Source organism: Haplochromis burtoni, unplaced genomic scaffold, assembly GCF_018398535.1.
Source record: "Haplochromis burtoni strain Fernald_Lab_line unplaced genomic scaffold, NCSU_Asbu1 Contig_98, whole genome shotgun sequence".
Taxonomy (NCBI): domain Eukaryota; kingdom Metazoa; phylum Chordata; class Actinopteri; order Cichliformes; family Cichlidae; genus Haplochromis; species Haplochromis burtoni.
In genome coordinates, this window is record NW_024582459.1 from 1,329,616 (window position 1) to 1,345,487 (window position 15,872).

At 40.0% G+C, this 15,872-nt stretch overlaps 2 protein-coding genes across 4 annotated transcripts in view; one reads left to right on the forward strand and one right to left on the reverse strand.

The window, feature by feature from the left end:
* The window catches only part of lrtm2a (leucine-rich repeats and transmembrane domains 2a), a 31,084-nt gene extending 25,433 nt beyond the window's left edge, over window positions 1-5,651 (reverse strand). The window contains exon 1 of the mRNA XM_005927207.2: window positions 5,021-5,651. The gene's annotated coding sequence lies outside the window, so the exon portion shown is untranslated. The remainder of the gene's footprint in view (window positions 1-5,020) is intronic.
* The window catches only part of cacna2d4a (calcium channel, voltage-dependent, alpha 2/delta subunit 4a), a 107,784-nt gene that overhangs the window by 63,958 nt on the left and 27,954 nt on the right, over window positions 1-15,872 (forward strand). The gene's annotated exons all lie outside the window — the stretch shown is intronic.

The following is a 15,872-nucleotide window of genomic DNA, read 5'->3' on the forward strand; positions in this document are numbered from 1 at the left end:
TTGTTAGAATTTATTTAATATTACTTTCTACACCAGGATCTTTTTCTACGTAGCTGACGGCTGGTAACTGTGCAGGGGCGGATCTAGCAAAGTTTAGCCAGGGGGCCGATAGGGCATTAACAGGGAAAAGGGGGCACAAAGACATACTTTTCTTTCTTATTCTCATTTAAAATGTCTAGCTTTTAATAAATAATTATCTGAATCTTACACCCAAAGTTTTAATTGATGTAAAATGAATAGAAGTCAATTACTGTATATAGTAACTATTAAGTCTAATATATATATACCCTAGTAAGCTATAGTACTTTTTCCTTTGGGAAGGTACCATCTGTGCAGTCTGCAATTTTGTTGAAGAAAGATGTTGAATCTATTTAATATTTCTTGAAAAATAATTGATTTCTGTGCATTTTTTTTCACACTGCATCAAATTAAGGTTGATTACGTCGATTAAGCATCATGAGGTGGAGCGTGAGGGGTGGTTCCCTATTTTTTATTTATTTATTTTTGTTGCTGGGAGTTGGAACCCTATTAGTTAGGTTGCTTAATATTTACGCTAAGTACTCTTTAAAATACCAGAATAGGGAGGATGGTGTAGGTTTAAGTTTATTAGATTGATCAGTATTGCTGAACTATGAAATATTTTTTTTTTGCATACAGGTATAACAGAATAGCTTTAGTGTAGTTGTTGTTTTAAACTTGAGTATGAACTTATACAAAATGCAGCAAGATATTTTAAAAAACAGTTTTGTTGATTAAAAAACACTATATCGGATTCATATCGGTATCGGCAGATATCCAAATTTATGATATCGGTATCGGTATCGGACATAAAAAAGTGGTATCGTGCCATCTCTAACAACAACAGTGCTGAAGACCTTAAAAGTGGGACAAACTGGGGAATAAATAACAAAACATTGCATTTCATCAGCAAGATCAGTAATAGTCCAGAATTTCACATGTGAAATAACATTTGAATTGTTAAAATTTGCAATTCATTCATGTTAAGCTTTGCTAAAATGTCATCATGTGCCTATGTATGCTGGAACTGATGTATTGAAGGTGTAGCAGAAGGTCACCTTTGCAGCCACATTACTGGTGATGTGGCATCAAGCCTGCCAGGCTATTCTCAGAAACCTTCTTTTGACCTGGACAGGGGGCACCCAAAATCTACACATGCACCTATGCACGCATTTATATACATACACGTGTAAATACTTGGGTGTCAGAGTGACCCTGCCTATTGAGGAATCACGTAACACCTCCTCCCCTCCTCTCAGCTCCTCTTCTTCCTCACCTCTTTACATTCTACTTTTGTCACTAACTCTTTGCTGTACTCACTCAGGCTGCAGTTGCATACCGCAGAGACTTTATGCAGGGCAACGTTTGACCACACGCCTTGGGGCAGACACATGAATCAGGCAGATTGTGTTTCTCCTCTCATTTATGGCAGGAGGTTGTTGATAGTGAGGAAGCGAGTTAACTTCATTCATGCTTGACAGGTTTATACTTTGTGATCGTGCTAATCAATTTCCAGGACATGCATATGTGTCCTCCACAAGATTATCAGCTCATGTAACAAAGCAACTTAAAGAATCGGAACAAACCTTATGTCTGAGTGATGTTTTTACAGTAGCTAGACATGTTTATATTTTGCCATCTTGAGCTCAATCCATCCATGTCTTATGTCTCCATAGCAAATGTGCACAAATGCTTTAGGATGCAGAACAGATGGATAATGTACAACAAAGATACTCAGTGCTACAAGAGGCAGTAAGCAATAAATCAATTCTTTTCTACACTGTGGTCATCTGCAATGAGACAACTTAAACCCCTTGACAAGAGCTTTAATCATTCGTGATTTGTCATGTTAGTGGGGTCAGCTGGAGGTCATCCAGTTTCATTTCTATATATCTGTGTGCAAAGGCAGGTGCGTTTATGTCTGTTTGGATGCAGGTGTGTAGATTTTGAGCAAATAGCCAAATTCTTCACTTGAAACAGGGGTGTTAAACATAAGGCTCAGGGCATGCAAACCGGCCCACTGGATGTTTTTAAAATAAGAGGGAGGGCATAAATTTTGAGCTTTAAATTGTATTTTAATAAGTTTTACAGCTTTTCTGGCTGATAAAGAGCTCCCACGTGGCCATCCATACTGGACCACAGTAATTAAGCAACAGATAAACTAGTGTACACAATTCTATACATTACATAAATGTAAAGTCAAACTTCTTCATATTGACAGAAAGGAGAGTTTCACCAGCCCGGCGCACTCACGATCAAAGAGGGCTGGATGTGGCCCGCCATCTAAAATGAGTTTGACATCCCTGACTTAAAGCCATGCTTTTAAATCTCTTATATACACACAGACATGCATACAAAACTAACAGGGAATACAAAATCATGAAAACACTTGAGTGCAAATACATTGTTAAATGTGCGTGTAACCGTGCAGGTTGCTGACAAAGGCAGAGCCAGGCAGCCAAGCTCCCTAAATCAATTTTTAATGGCTTTGTTACACTGGAGAGGGAAGAGATTGGGGCAACATGGCACACACACACACACGCCTAACCACACGCCAGTAGCTGTACAAAAAGAGCAACGTACTGTATGTGTTGACAGGCACATGGTACAGTTATATGTACAGATATATTATAACACATGCATGTGGGTATGCAGCCACATGTTGAACATTCATATGAATACCATTCTGTCCAAGAGTTGAATTTCACTGAACATATGCTGTTGATTTTAATAAGTATGGAACCGATATTACACCATGTCATGGTCAAGGAAAATTCTTTCCAAGACAAAACTTTTTCAGACTTGTGTCCCTCAGCTGTGGATAAACAGAACCTGCTAAAGATGGTCAGTTATGCTTCAGATGGGTTTGGACAGCTGACAGCTATTTTTATTTACACTCATTGTCTTGGTATTGTAACTGTATATTATGTCATGATTTTTTTTTGCTTTCTTTACTTTTATTCTGTGTAAATGATCAGTTTTTGCTAATATCACATACAATCTTAGCTAGTCTCATTTTTTTTGAACACCACCCAGATCTGACAGTAGCGCTTAGGAGTAAGAGGCTAAGAGTAAAATTTGTCATTTAGTTAAGTGCATCATTAATATCACCCAGACTCATTAAATCCTTTGCAGCTGATATTATCTAAATCATTTAATGAGTGGTTTCACATAAGCCCCCAGACTGGCCTCAATTGTTAGCCATGTTTCTTAGTAGACATACAAAACTAGTGCAGCCACATAATCCATTAGTCTTATAATTGTTTTCTCTAGAATAATGTCAGAAGGTGTCTGCGTTACTTGGAAAATAGTCTGTTTTCATTCATTTTTATCTAAAGCAGAGAGGCACAAAAGGGTGATGAAACCTCACACCTACTGCATGATCATACAATCACAGTGCAGCTATTGCAAGCTAATCACTCTTACATCACACCATCTGAAAAGAGATTAGAGCCCGTGAAGTGTTATAAAGCAGGTAAAAACAGCAACACACTACCCAGAGGCCTCTGAGTGAGAATTAACGCAGTGCCATTTAATGGCATCTATCAAGGGCTCTACATTGATTAATATTACATAAGATATTGTGAAGGTCATGAAAAGAAAGTACTGAAGAAATGTTCAACCAAGTTTCCATTAAACTGTTGGAGTAGTGTAAGATCACAGCATGTAGAAGGGACAGTATAAAAAAAAAGTAAGCATAGATCATTTCAAGAATTAAAGCAGGTTTGCTTATATTCTGTACTGTGGTAAAAAAAATGGTAAATGGCCTATATTTATATAGCGCTTTACTAGTCCCTAAGGACCCCAAAGCGCTTTACATATCCAGTCATCCACCCATTCACACACACATTCACACACTGGTGATGGCAAGCTACATTGTAGCCACAGCCACCCTGGGGCGCACTGACAGAGGCGAGGCTGTCGGACACTGGCGCCACCGGGCCCTCTGACCACCACCAGTAGGCAACGGGTGAAGTATCTTGCCCAAGGACACAACGACCGAGACTGTCCAAGCCGGGGCTCGAACCGGCAACCTTCCGATTACAAGGCGAACTCCCAACTCTTGAGCCACGATCGCCCCCCCGTGCATTAAGAAAGGGCTGCAAAAATAGCAGGGTGATGTGCAGCGGTTGTGATGTACTGGCAAAAGTCAGACCTGTAGATCATGTGACTTTAGGTTATGCATGAGACTTTTGAGCAAGCAGCATTGTCCAATTGAAACAGTTTTGACTTTATAAGCTTTAGAGCATTTAACTTTAAATCAGGTGGATGGATGGTGTTTTTCACATTAGTTCTTTCACTAATTTGATTGGACTGAATATACACCTTCAGATACTTGTAGCAGTTAGTTTTTACTATATCTGTGGTTGGAGCATTTGGCATATTTACAAAGGCTACAGTGTATTTCCCAAAGGCTGTATCTCAATAGATGATTCATCAGGAGCCTCTTTACCAGCAACAGTTTCTATTAATTTATTTTGCAGTCATTTCAGAGGGAATTTCAGTTTCTTTACTGTTCTCTAACATCATATTATGAGATCTTTAGACCATAATATTTACTGTTCATGCCCACTAAGACATGTTTTATAATATGACAGCCAGGTTTATTCCACAGCACTGCAGCACAGCAATAGTTTTTAAGGTATTTTCACAAAAAGGAAATGAAGGAATATCCTGTTATAGTAAGCATGCCATGAATCATAACTCTCATACTTTTCTACTGCCCACCCCTGCAAGCTTTGGCCCAAAACCACATCCTAGGCATTCCTGTCAATGTGTAGTGTGTGTCCAGGAAACAGCCCGAGGGCTGACGTTTACGGCTTCCACCTCCTCACAGTATGCACTTTTGGCCCCGTCTAGAATTCCCATATGTTTCAAGAAAAACACAAATGTAATTTTCTTTTTTTCTGCAGTGTACTTTGTTTGACATTATAAATATTCAATTCCAGTCAAAAAAAAGAAGAAATGAATGAGTGGGGTGAACACCGTCAACCAGACTTACCTTTTGACCAAATATCTCGGACAGCACGAGCTTTATGGCTTTCTGCAATCAGCCATTCGTCCAAAAATATTATTTTTTTAAAAAAAAGAAAGAAATAAAGCTCAAAAATTTCTGACTGGACAAAAAAATTGAAGAAAAGCTGTCACCACTACAACTAAGAAAATCCATACATTCAAGATCCTGGTCAGATGAATAATGTAAGATTAATCCTTCTCTCTGAATAAAGACAATTCCTCCACCTTCCCTTCAACCCACCGATAAATTGTGAAGGGACGGATTGTGTAAAAAAAAAAGATGAGGATTTTAGAAAAAAAACAGAGGTAAAGAAAGGCTTAGAGGAACAAGAGGAGGTAAGAGAGGCTAAGGTCCTCAGAGGGAGAGGGATGGAGATAGTTAATCCTTTTCTTAGGATCTGTTCCGTATATGAATGATATGTCCAGCGCTGTCCTGCTCGTTGGCTTGCGTGTTGCCGTGTGTCTGAGAGGCGTGAGTATGTGTGAAAAAGAGAGAGACGGTGTGTGTGTGTGTGTGTGTGTGTCTGAGAGAGATAGAAAGAGAGGCAACAGCGTTAGGTTGCTGGCGTCATGCGCTACCCCTTCTGTGTCGCTATGTTTGTGATTCCTGCACTCAGCACGCGTCGGAGCGTGTGTGTGTGTTTATCCATGCATGTACACTTGAGGGTTGTCTTTCCGGTGCGCCTTTGTTAGACTGTGTGTGTGTGTGTGTGTGTGTGTGTGTGTGTGTGTGTGTGTGTGTGTCTCGATACTCCCACCTCCCCCGTTTTTCTTTACGGTACGTGTGTGCAGCCGTGCATGTGGCAGGAGAATGTACGTGTGTGCGTGTGTGTGTGTGCCTTGTCAAATATAGTAACATTAGTGTATGCTGCCTCTGTCTGCCTGCAGCTCTCCCACAGTGACAGAGAGAAGAAGAGGGAGGTGGAATACAGAGTGCGTGATAATACGAACGAGTGAAAGCTGAAGGAGAGATAAGGGAAAATACAGAGCAACAGAGTGAGGAGAAACTAGAGAGTGGAGTGGAAGGCATTGGGAGAAATGTGAAAGAGGGTGCAAAAAATAAATAAATAAGGAAGCTAGGTAGGAGAAAAGGGAGGCAGAAGACACGGTGGGATGAGGTTGATGGAAGGGGGACGGGAAGAAAGATTTGAGAGAGAAAGCTGTGACAGTGGAGCGAGGGAGGATGCGAGAGAGAGAGAGAGAGAGGGAGGGATCAGCTGATTTCAGTAAAGATGAGAATCTCCCTCTGCCACATGGGCTTTTCTCCTCCCTCGATTTTTTTTCCTCCTCACGTCGCCCTCTCTCAGCTTTCATTTTCATCCTATTCCCTGTGGCAGCTCTCGTAACGGCTGTGTTTGTGTGTGTGCATGTGGCTGTATGAGCACATGCACTGGTGTGTGTGTCCTTGTTTACATCTCACGGACAGAACTGTGATCCTCATGAGATAAAGCAGTCCATTTTTAGGTAAATTAGATAGATTAAACTAGATAGGTTTATGCATGCCCGTGCAGTGTTTTGTGAATAATTGTGAGAAGCGTTTTGGTGGAAGATATCATTGACAAGTTTAAGACAGGTGTTAGTAAGACAGTATGTGGTTTGTAAAGCGGGAGTAGGGTATGAACTGGTGGGGCGACTGTGTGTTTGTTTGCACACAGCATATAACTACTTGGCTGCTTCCTTACATGGCTTGAATCATAGCTCTCTCACACATACACACACACATTGTGCTGTTAATGAGCATGTGAATCGCTTGGCTCAGATTCAGTGTTCAAATGGGAGACTAGTTGTTTCCATAAGAAACTGAACCAAAATCGCTCATGAGCCAAGCGTCTTTTTCTCTCTCTTTCACTAAAGGGACTGGCATTGTTAACAGAGGGGGGTTTTCATCCTCTCTTTCTTTTCCACATGCTGGAAGCCACCGATGACTGATTTTTACTGTTTTTATTTGGCAAATATGGCCGAAATAGATATTATACACCAACCAGACCAGACCTCAGAGATGATCCTTAACTTTGACCTTTCCGGGAACAAATTTCATGTTGAAGCTGCACCTGTCTTTGGATATTTCCAATAGAGCCCAGCTGATACAGGATTTTTAATACTGATGCTAATACCAATGCACTGATACTGATATTTGGTTATTCAAAAACCTGATATTCCAATACTGACCAATGATTTTTTTTTTATTTCAGACACATAAAATATAAAAAGAGTTCCCTAACACTTATGTGTACTTATTGATTTTAGTTTTTAGGCTCTGTAGACTCTTGGCCTTTGGTGGGCAAACTAGCTAATATGAGCTGATAATATCATCCCTCTAATGAAAAGAGTAGGCTCCAATTAGCAACATTCGAATAACTGCAATGCAAAGGACTGTGGAATATAAAGCTGATACCAAGTGCATGGGGCCACTCTGTGACATTTTTACAGTGTTAGACCTCACTCATACAGGCCTAGAGACCAATAAACAAACCCCTGATAAGCTCCAGTTCTGTAATCTCCACCTGGTTGGTGAGTTGTTGCTGGGCGTGGCTAGATGAAATTGGTGGGAAAAAATGCACCAAAAAAACTCGTTTTGATTGCTTTAGTCTTTAGCAGATTTCCACAGATTGGTGTTTCATATGTAAGATATTGACTTGAGTGCAAGTAGTCGCCAACTACTCGCCGACTGACAGTTAAAATGAAAAGTGTGACGCAAACCGAAAACAGAGGCTGTTTGCCTTCAAGGTAAAAGTCGCACTCTTTAAAATTCTAGGTCTGTGTGACTGTTGCCTTATGCAGCTCCTCAAAGCATTTGAACATCTTCCAGCTTCTTATGATCTTGTTATTTTACAGCTTCAGTAAAAGTTTGCAGCATTCCTGATAAGGTAACTGTGCACTTGGCACATAGTTAGCCACTATCTGGTGAACATACTGATTATTAAGCAGCTAGCGTGCCCAACATTTCCCTTAGATGGCAAAGACCAGAGCAGAATTTAAGGAGGGCGATTATTTTATTTTGAAAGGACATTTATCAGGTGGACAGAAAGACTTTTCCAACTGAGTGCAAATGTTTGTACCATTTAAGCTGTAAGTGTAAATACACATCTATTTGTTAAGAATTTTTGCATGAACAAAATAAACAGTGAAGAGAAGAAACAGGAACATCATTCTGGAGGTTGGACCAAACAATTGGAAATGGATTTCAAGACATCCAATCTAACTGTGCACCTTCTTTCAGTTTGCACATGTCAGTGTCTGTTGCCAGGCTGAAATATTTACAAAGGCTGGTTAATACATTGGATTGGTCAGCTGCCCAACACACACACACACACACTTACAAGAATAATCTCAACTGAGTTCTCTGGTTTCCTGTCCAAATGTGGGCACTGTGCTGGCTTTATGACATGGATGTAGTTACTGGCAGACAGAAATCATTATTTTAGCTGCCAGTAGCTCCGGATAGTGTTGGCTGTAAGGACATGCTCTTCAGCGGTATTAAAAATGATTGGCTAGAATGACAGGAATAGCATGGAGTGTGCAATATGCTGTTGCACAAAACAATTTTATCTCAGCGTTGAGTGATGTTAAAAAATATTTAAAGGTAGAAAGAAATTCTATTTTTGAATGAGCAGTGGTAGCAACTCTTCCTGTGTTTGTCTGCACATTCGTGTGCAATCCCAAAGGAGTAATTAGTCCTCTAATTAGTCCTGCCAATCCCCTCCAGAGTGCAGAGGTCAGCAGCCAGGGTCAGCTGCTTGGCACTGCCAGGTATTTAGTGCCAGGCTCAAGGACAATTTGCCACAGTTGTTATAAAATATAAAAATCGTGCTTAAAGCCCAGTGTTAATAATAGAAACTGTGGGGTTTTTTGTTTTGTTTATTTTTCACCGGCAGATGTTTCCCCTCCTGCAGTTTTAAACACCACTCAGAAACCAAGTGAAAGAACACCGAAGGCAATTCAGTTTTGTCAGAGGCATCCATCTGTCGGCTCAAAACCCAAACATTTGGTATCTTGTGCCAGACTTTTGTCTTAGCACCACCCATTAATTATCATACATTGCTTATCATCTGAAAGAGGCCTTGCACTTCTGTGGTATTGTCAGAGATGTGAGCCCTTGCGGTTGCACTTGATCTCATGTTCCATTTTTACACTCAAAATTCAGAGTGTTTCAACTCTGACTTTGTTTTTTCATTGACCTTGCAGTTTGCAGCAGATGAAATGACACCTGTCTCTGATGTAACCTGAAAGCAATCCCCAGTGGATGAAAAGGGAAAAAAAAACCCTTTCATATCTTACGGCCATCTTTGTTATCAGGTTCTTACTTTTTCTCCAAAGAAGCACAATTGGTGCTGCTTTTTGCATTAAATTCAACTACTGCATGTAAATCACTGACATGTTTGCCAGCCTCTGCACTGTAACGTGCACCCATCTTGTAGTGAACACAGTTAGCACCCCTGGTATTAAGTAAGCAGCACTAGCATTTGGCAAAATCCAATCTCTGATCTAAAATCAAGGCTTAATATGTGCTCAATCCTTTGTTACTTACTTACTTCTGTATGAAAACAAAATCTTTATACTCTATGTGTAAAAAAGAAAAGTATGGCTGTTGTTTCAGAACCACGGACAGCAGCACTGTTTGCTGTGTTATGATCTGATGAAATGACACAGAGTGCAGTGTAGTAGACTGTTAAATCCCCCCCCCCTTTAGTTTCCCAGCTTATTTAATTTTTTGTTGTTGTTGTTTTTGATAGCAAATATTGAATTATTGCCAAAAGTTTTATTTACTAAAAAGTCCACAGAGAGAGAGACAGTGGGAAACACAGAGTGAGAGAGCGAGAGCTATAGCTGTTTATGTGTGACTCACCTGGCTGATTGTTGCTTGCTTTTAGTTTTGTTTAGTTTCAAGAGGTAGCAGGGGTGCTGAGACTTTTTGTCTCCTCAAACCCGCCAGAGCAGCACAGTCACTTCGTCCCAGACCTCCAGATTTACAAATGAAACTGTTTTCTGAAACAACAGAAAGAGTCCACTGTGGCTATAATTCTCAATGTTCATGTAATATATATATATACATATTTAAAAGCAAGTTGAAAAATTCTGATAAATGTTTAATTTAATAAACAACACTGTAGAGAGTGTGATTGCTCCTCTAGCTCAGGTAGTTCATTTAAAATTTTGCACACTGATTGAGAAGGAAGAGCTTTTTACAACCAGGTAAGAATGCAAGGCAAGCTTATTTATTTGTTTCTCCAAGGGATTTTTTCCTCTTTTTTTAGGATTGTTTATATGTCTGGCAAAAAAGGCATGCTGGCATTGGGATCCATTTTAAGTGCCAGCACCTCCTGCCAAGGCGACTTTTATGGCCAGTTCTGTTCCATCAATGATGCAGGAAATACGTGTTATGAAAAATGATTACTTGCAACGGTTTGGAGCAGGAAAGTGTATTTTTTGTGTTTTCTGCATGCCTGTTGTGGTGTTGCACAGAAACATTCATTCTCTAGCTACATGAATATTGTTTTATTTATTATCTTGTTGGCATAATTAAATCCCTGCAGTCCTTGCTGTCTCTTGCCTCCAGTATTGATGATATATGAATTTAAACCCAGTCTGTAGCATTCATTATAAGTTGGAGCATCACCCCCCCTTTTCTTCTTTCACTCTCTTATGCCAGCTCCCTCTTCCCTCATATCTCTCTCTCCCTCCTTCCCTATCTCCTCACACTCAGCTACCTCCTCCCATGCTGCGTAATTTACTGTGCTATTGGGTGAGTGTCACTGAAGATGAATTGGCCCTAGCCTTTGTATTAACACCAGGTCTGGCTGGGCACGTTTAGCACTTCTACCACTAGTTTCTGCATAGAGCAAGTAACTTCAAGGCTCCATCTGTCTTTTCTTGCACACAGAGAAAAATTATACATGTTCACAGTTCCATCAGAGTCTGGACTGGTGTCCCTGTTCCCATTCATCAGCTTTTCCTTGTAATCCGTGAATCAGCCTTATAGTGGCCAGACAGTTTTATGGCTCTTTGGTCAATATGGTCAATGAGGACTGCTGCATAAAAAAATCAATCATGTTTTAATTTGTGGCTTGAGACACATTTTCCCAGACAGGCTTTTATTCCAGTGCCTCAGCCTTTTTATTTTATTTTATTTTATAGATACAGTATAGCTTTTATATACGTTTAACAGTTTTTTTTCCCCTCATATTGAATTTTTTCTGTTACGCTTATTGTGGTCAACCCTTTAACTAAATTAGGTAAGGTGACATGCAGACTTTACATTCATAGTGACATTAAGGGGTTGATTTAGAGAAAGATAGATGATGCTTCCTTGCAACAGGGTACCTGTTCAGTGGTAACATCATGCTGTGCTAGTCCCAAATAACACTTTAATAACATCAGCTGTTTTGTCCACTTTTAAACGGCAGCACCTGACTATTTTTTAATATAATTAGCAATTAAGCTAAAGGATTGCCTTCATCTGGCCAGGACCTTTCTGTGTGAAGTTTCCATGGTCTACCTATGTTTGTGTGGGTTCTCTCTGGGTACTCCAGCTTACTCCCAAAATTCACAGACATTCAGTTTGTGTGATTAGGTTAATTGGTGATAACATAAATTTAAATAAGAGAATTATTTTTAATATTTGAATGAAAATCTTTTGCAGTCCATCACTGCCTGAAATCTAAAACCCTTGGACATCATCAAATACATCACTAAAAGCACCGCCTTCAGCTGCTGCGTGTTTGTGGGTGTCTTTCTGCATCAGTTTTATCTACAGTAACTGAAGAGCTGCTCTGTTGGGTTGAGATCAGGTGTTTCACTTGGCCACTGAAAAATATCCATTACTGTCACTTGAGAAACTCTTGGCTTGCTTCTCTGGTCAGCTTTGGGTCATTATTAATTTGCATTGTAAAGCACAGTCCAATTAGTATTGGCTAAATTTCAGCCAACAATATAGCCATGCACACCTGAGAATTCATGCTCTTAATTCTCAGCGGTCACCTTATCAGTAAATGCTAGTGACCTGGTACCACTCCACCACATTTGCTCATAATATGACACATACACTTTGCTGGACGGGGTTTGCTTTGGATCATGACCTGTTTCTTTCCTTTTCCTTCATTTTTTCTTCCGATCATTCAGGTACATGTTAATCTTGGTTTCATGGAAAGATTGCTTTTTTCAGAGCTGTGCAGACTCTTATAGAGGTTTTCTACTAGTCTAATTTCCTGTTCTTGAGTGTTACTATCTTGTAACCCCTCTAGGTTTTGTATTCATGAAAGCATTGCTTGATTGTAGACTCTGACAATGATAAACCCAGCCCCTCAAGAGTGCGTTTTTGATTTGCTTTAACTTTGTGAAAGGGATTTCCTTATCCAACGAAAAAATTATGCGAGCATCAACTTTAGTTGTCTTCAGGGTGATTTCAAACCTTTTGCTGTTGCTCAGTTGGTCAGTTCTTTTTAAGAATATACTAGACTGTAGATTATGGCACTCCTAAATTTTTTGCTGTCTCTCCAACGGCTTTATTTTTTGCTTTTCAGCCTAATAAAACTTCATCTATATAAAGCAAAAATGCGATTTAAACATGCAGAATTGGCCTTTATCAGAATCAGAATACTTTATTAATCCCGAAGGAAATTAGGGTTACAGCAGGCAGCACGCTAATGGCGCATGCGCACTTACAAAGGAACCTTCTGACCAACTTTACACAAACATCACATTGGGGAGACATGTCAGAAAGGAAGGCTGATAGGAAAAAACAACGAAAATACATAACATGAGGTAAGAGGAGGAGAAAAAAAACACTCAGACTGAGCTCCTAGTGGGAGAACAGTTTGATAACAGAAACACCTCAGCACAAAAAGCACATGACTATCAATACACCATAGAAACACAAGACAAGCAACAGGGGCGGGTAAAGGGTACGAGAGAGCTGGTGTAGACAGCGCATCCGGTCCTGCGGCATGTCTGCGCTGGTCCAGTTGACTGCCATCTTCCCCGGTAGGGCACAAGCATCGAAGGCGTTTGGAAAGGGAGGGGGGATCAGTGTGTGCATATCAGTGTATGTGTGTGTGTGTCCAGAGTTCGGCTGAGACAGTGTCCTTCGCCCCGCCAGGCTAAGTAAAAATCTGCTGAATTTGTCATGAAACAATGGAAGAACTTGTTAGTTAATTTTCCAGTTACTTTTAAGCCTCTGAAAAATGGGCAACTATGTACAAAAAGTGTCTGTAGCTCCTGAACGGTCAATGCAGTGCTTTGGTTAAATCGTTTGACTTAAAGCTTAAATTTTGTAAATGACATATTGTCTGTTTAATGTTAAAATCAATTTCAGAGGGAAAATTACAGAATCTGTCACAGTCCATTAATTTATGTATCTAATTGTATTTTTTTGCTTGGCACCCTAGTTTTACATCGTTGTTGGAAGATCTGGCTGTAAGTGAACAGTGTTCGTACTAACATGTGAGGATGACCAAAAACAGGCGCACCACAGTTCTTGACCTCCTCTTTAAAAAAGAAAAAAGCTCAATGTGTGCAACGGCCGTTTCTGACGTATTTCCATGTAGCATGCTATCTGTCACTGGATAAATTAAGTGGTGCAGTTGATGGATTATGAAGCATTTTCGGCACATACACGTTCTCAGTCGCACAAGCACGCACACTCACATAAAGTTTATCCCCTCGGAGAGTCTCATTAATTTGGCCAAGATGATTTGTTCCGAAAGAGGCTGAATTCATCACAGCCAGACAGATGGTAGAGAGGGATTTCCTAGAGGAGAGCACAAGGGTTAGAGTGAGTGGCGATGGGCATAGAGGAGATGGTGGTGAGGGAAGGAGAACAAGAGGAATGTGGACTTTGGAAAAAAGATGAAACGAAGAGAGCAAGACAATAACAAAGTGTGAAGCAAGAAGAGAGAAAGATAAAAGCAATAAGACAGAAAAACAGATATGGGATAAAAGAGAGGGATAGTTGAGAGATAAAGAGGGGAGAGGCCCCATCTGTCTTCTTAGAGAGAGATGGAAACAGACATTAGAGGCAGAAGGCGGAAATCACAAGAGGAAACATGGAAGTAGAAAAAGGAAGGGTTGAAAAAAACATACTCCTTACCAGGGGTAAATTGGTCCAGCTTCCTTGAACACTATCTTGGCCATCCTTTAAGTTTCTTGTATGCAACTAGAAGGACTAAAACCATTCATCTAAAAAAATCTTTCTGAATTTGGTGTTTTCATGATGGCCATGGAAGGTGCTATGTAGTGCTCTGAACCAAAATTTCCAATATCTCAACCCAATATCTCAATTGGCTTGAGATATGATGACAACATCATGGTTCACAGCATTTTTCATATTCATTAAAACCTTGGGACAGCTAGAGGGGACGGAGGCCTTGCCGTCTTAAAATGTTGTCATGTTTTGAAGCTGACAATTCAGAAAACTACAGCAAAAGCCCATAACTTGTTACTCATGTGTTTGCTGAACAGAGAGCTGTAATCAGGATGATAGCAGTCCTGGCTTTGTCCAAAGTAGTAATAAATCAGTGTAACAAATATCAGCTTCCTTATTGTTTTGGTTTTATTAAAAAAAACTAAACTTTACAGATGATGTTTTTCATGCTTTTTTCCATAATTGGTGTCATATACACATATACATATATATGTGTACATGTACATGTTAATATGGAGCTTGAAATAATGAGGTCAGCATATGAATAGTAATCCGTGTGAGCCAACAGCTCACTCAAAGCTCAGTCAAAGAGCAGAGAAATCCCTAAAACGCTCACCTCAAGCAGTAAACGCACATGCTGTTCCAACCCTCTGCTTAAAAGGGACTATCCATCAGATGAAAGCTGGCTTAAAGGAAAATGAGGCAAAACTGGGTGGTTTCAGACAGCAGATGAACTAAAAGGGCTTCACTGAGGCTCAGTATAAGGTAAAGAAGCATTATTTGCATTAGAATTGAAGAGTAAAAACAACTAGTTTAGTCAGGTAATAAAAGAGGGGCCATTACATATGAAAAGACGCACATCCAGTACCAAGGTCTTCTCCTTTCACGTTATAAAAGATTGAGTAGGTAATTGAATTCCAGACTTGATTAATGGCCCGAAATGTCATGACTTTAATTCCTTTTGGATATGTAGCAAAGAAAAAGCACTGTTCTGAACACAAACTACCATGTAAACATACAGACCACAAGAAAGAGCACAGCAGTTCGCCTTTGCTCCTTCTTTCTCTCTCACACATAAACATGTTTTTTCTGAGCCTCTCCTCTATGAATGATTTAGTGAGTGTGCCTCCAACAGGCTCGTTTAAGAAGGCTGTGAAACTAGGTTAACTTAAGGTGGGCTGCGCCAGCTTAGAAGGTCCACACACATATAGCTTGTGTCAACATCATTTATTTCCATTTCTATCAAACCGGCTCCTTCATTTAACACGCTTCTTACCCATCAGCTTTAAGATTTAAGGGTTATGACAGCAGCGCTAGTCAGTTATTCCAATATGTCAATAAGTTTCACAAGAATGTGTCCTGTTTTTAATATGTTCAATTCGTGGCTTTGTGTGAGCATTTGTGTGTCTTGTGTGAATAATTCAAAGCTAGTTATCCCACACTGGCACGTGCCAGCGTTCCACTCTTTTGAAATATTGAAAAAAACCTACAATGTCCCCCCTGCCCATGCATGTGACTCTTTTTGCATCCTTGACTTTCAAAAAGTTGACAAAGTAAGAGACAGTTTCAGAGAGAAAATGAGAGATTATGGTAAGAGAGAGGAGGAAAACAAGGAAGGGAGGTTGAGTCATCATCCTTTCATCCAATCCCCATTCTCTGCCTGTTGCTTTGGTAACATGATGTCAGTGCAGCCTCTAGC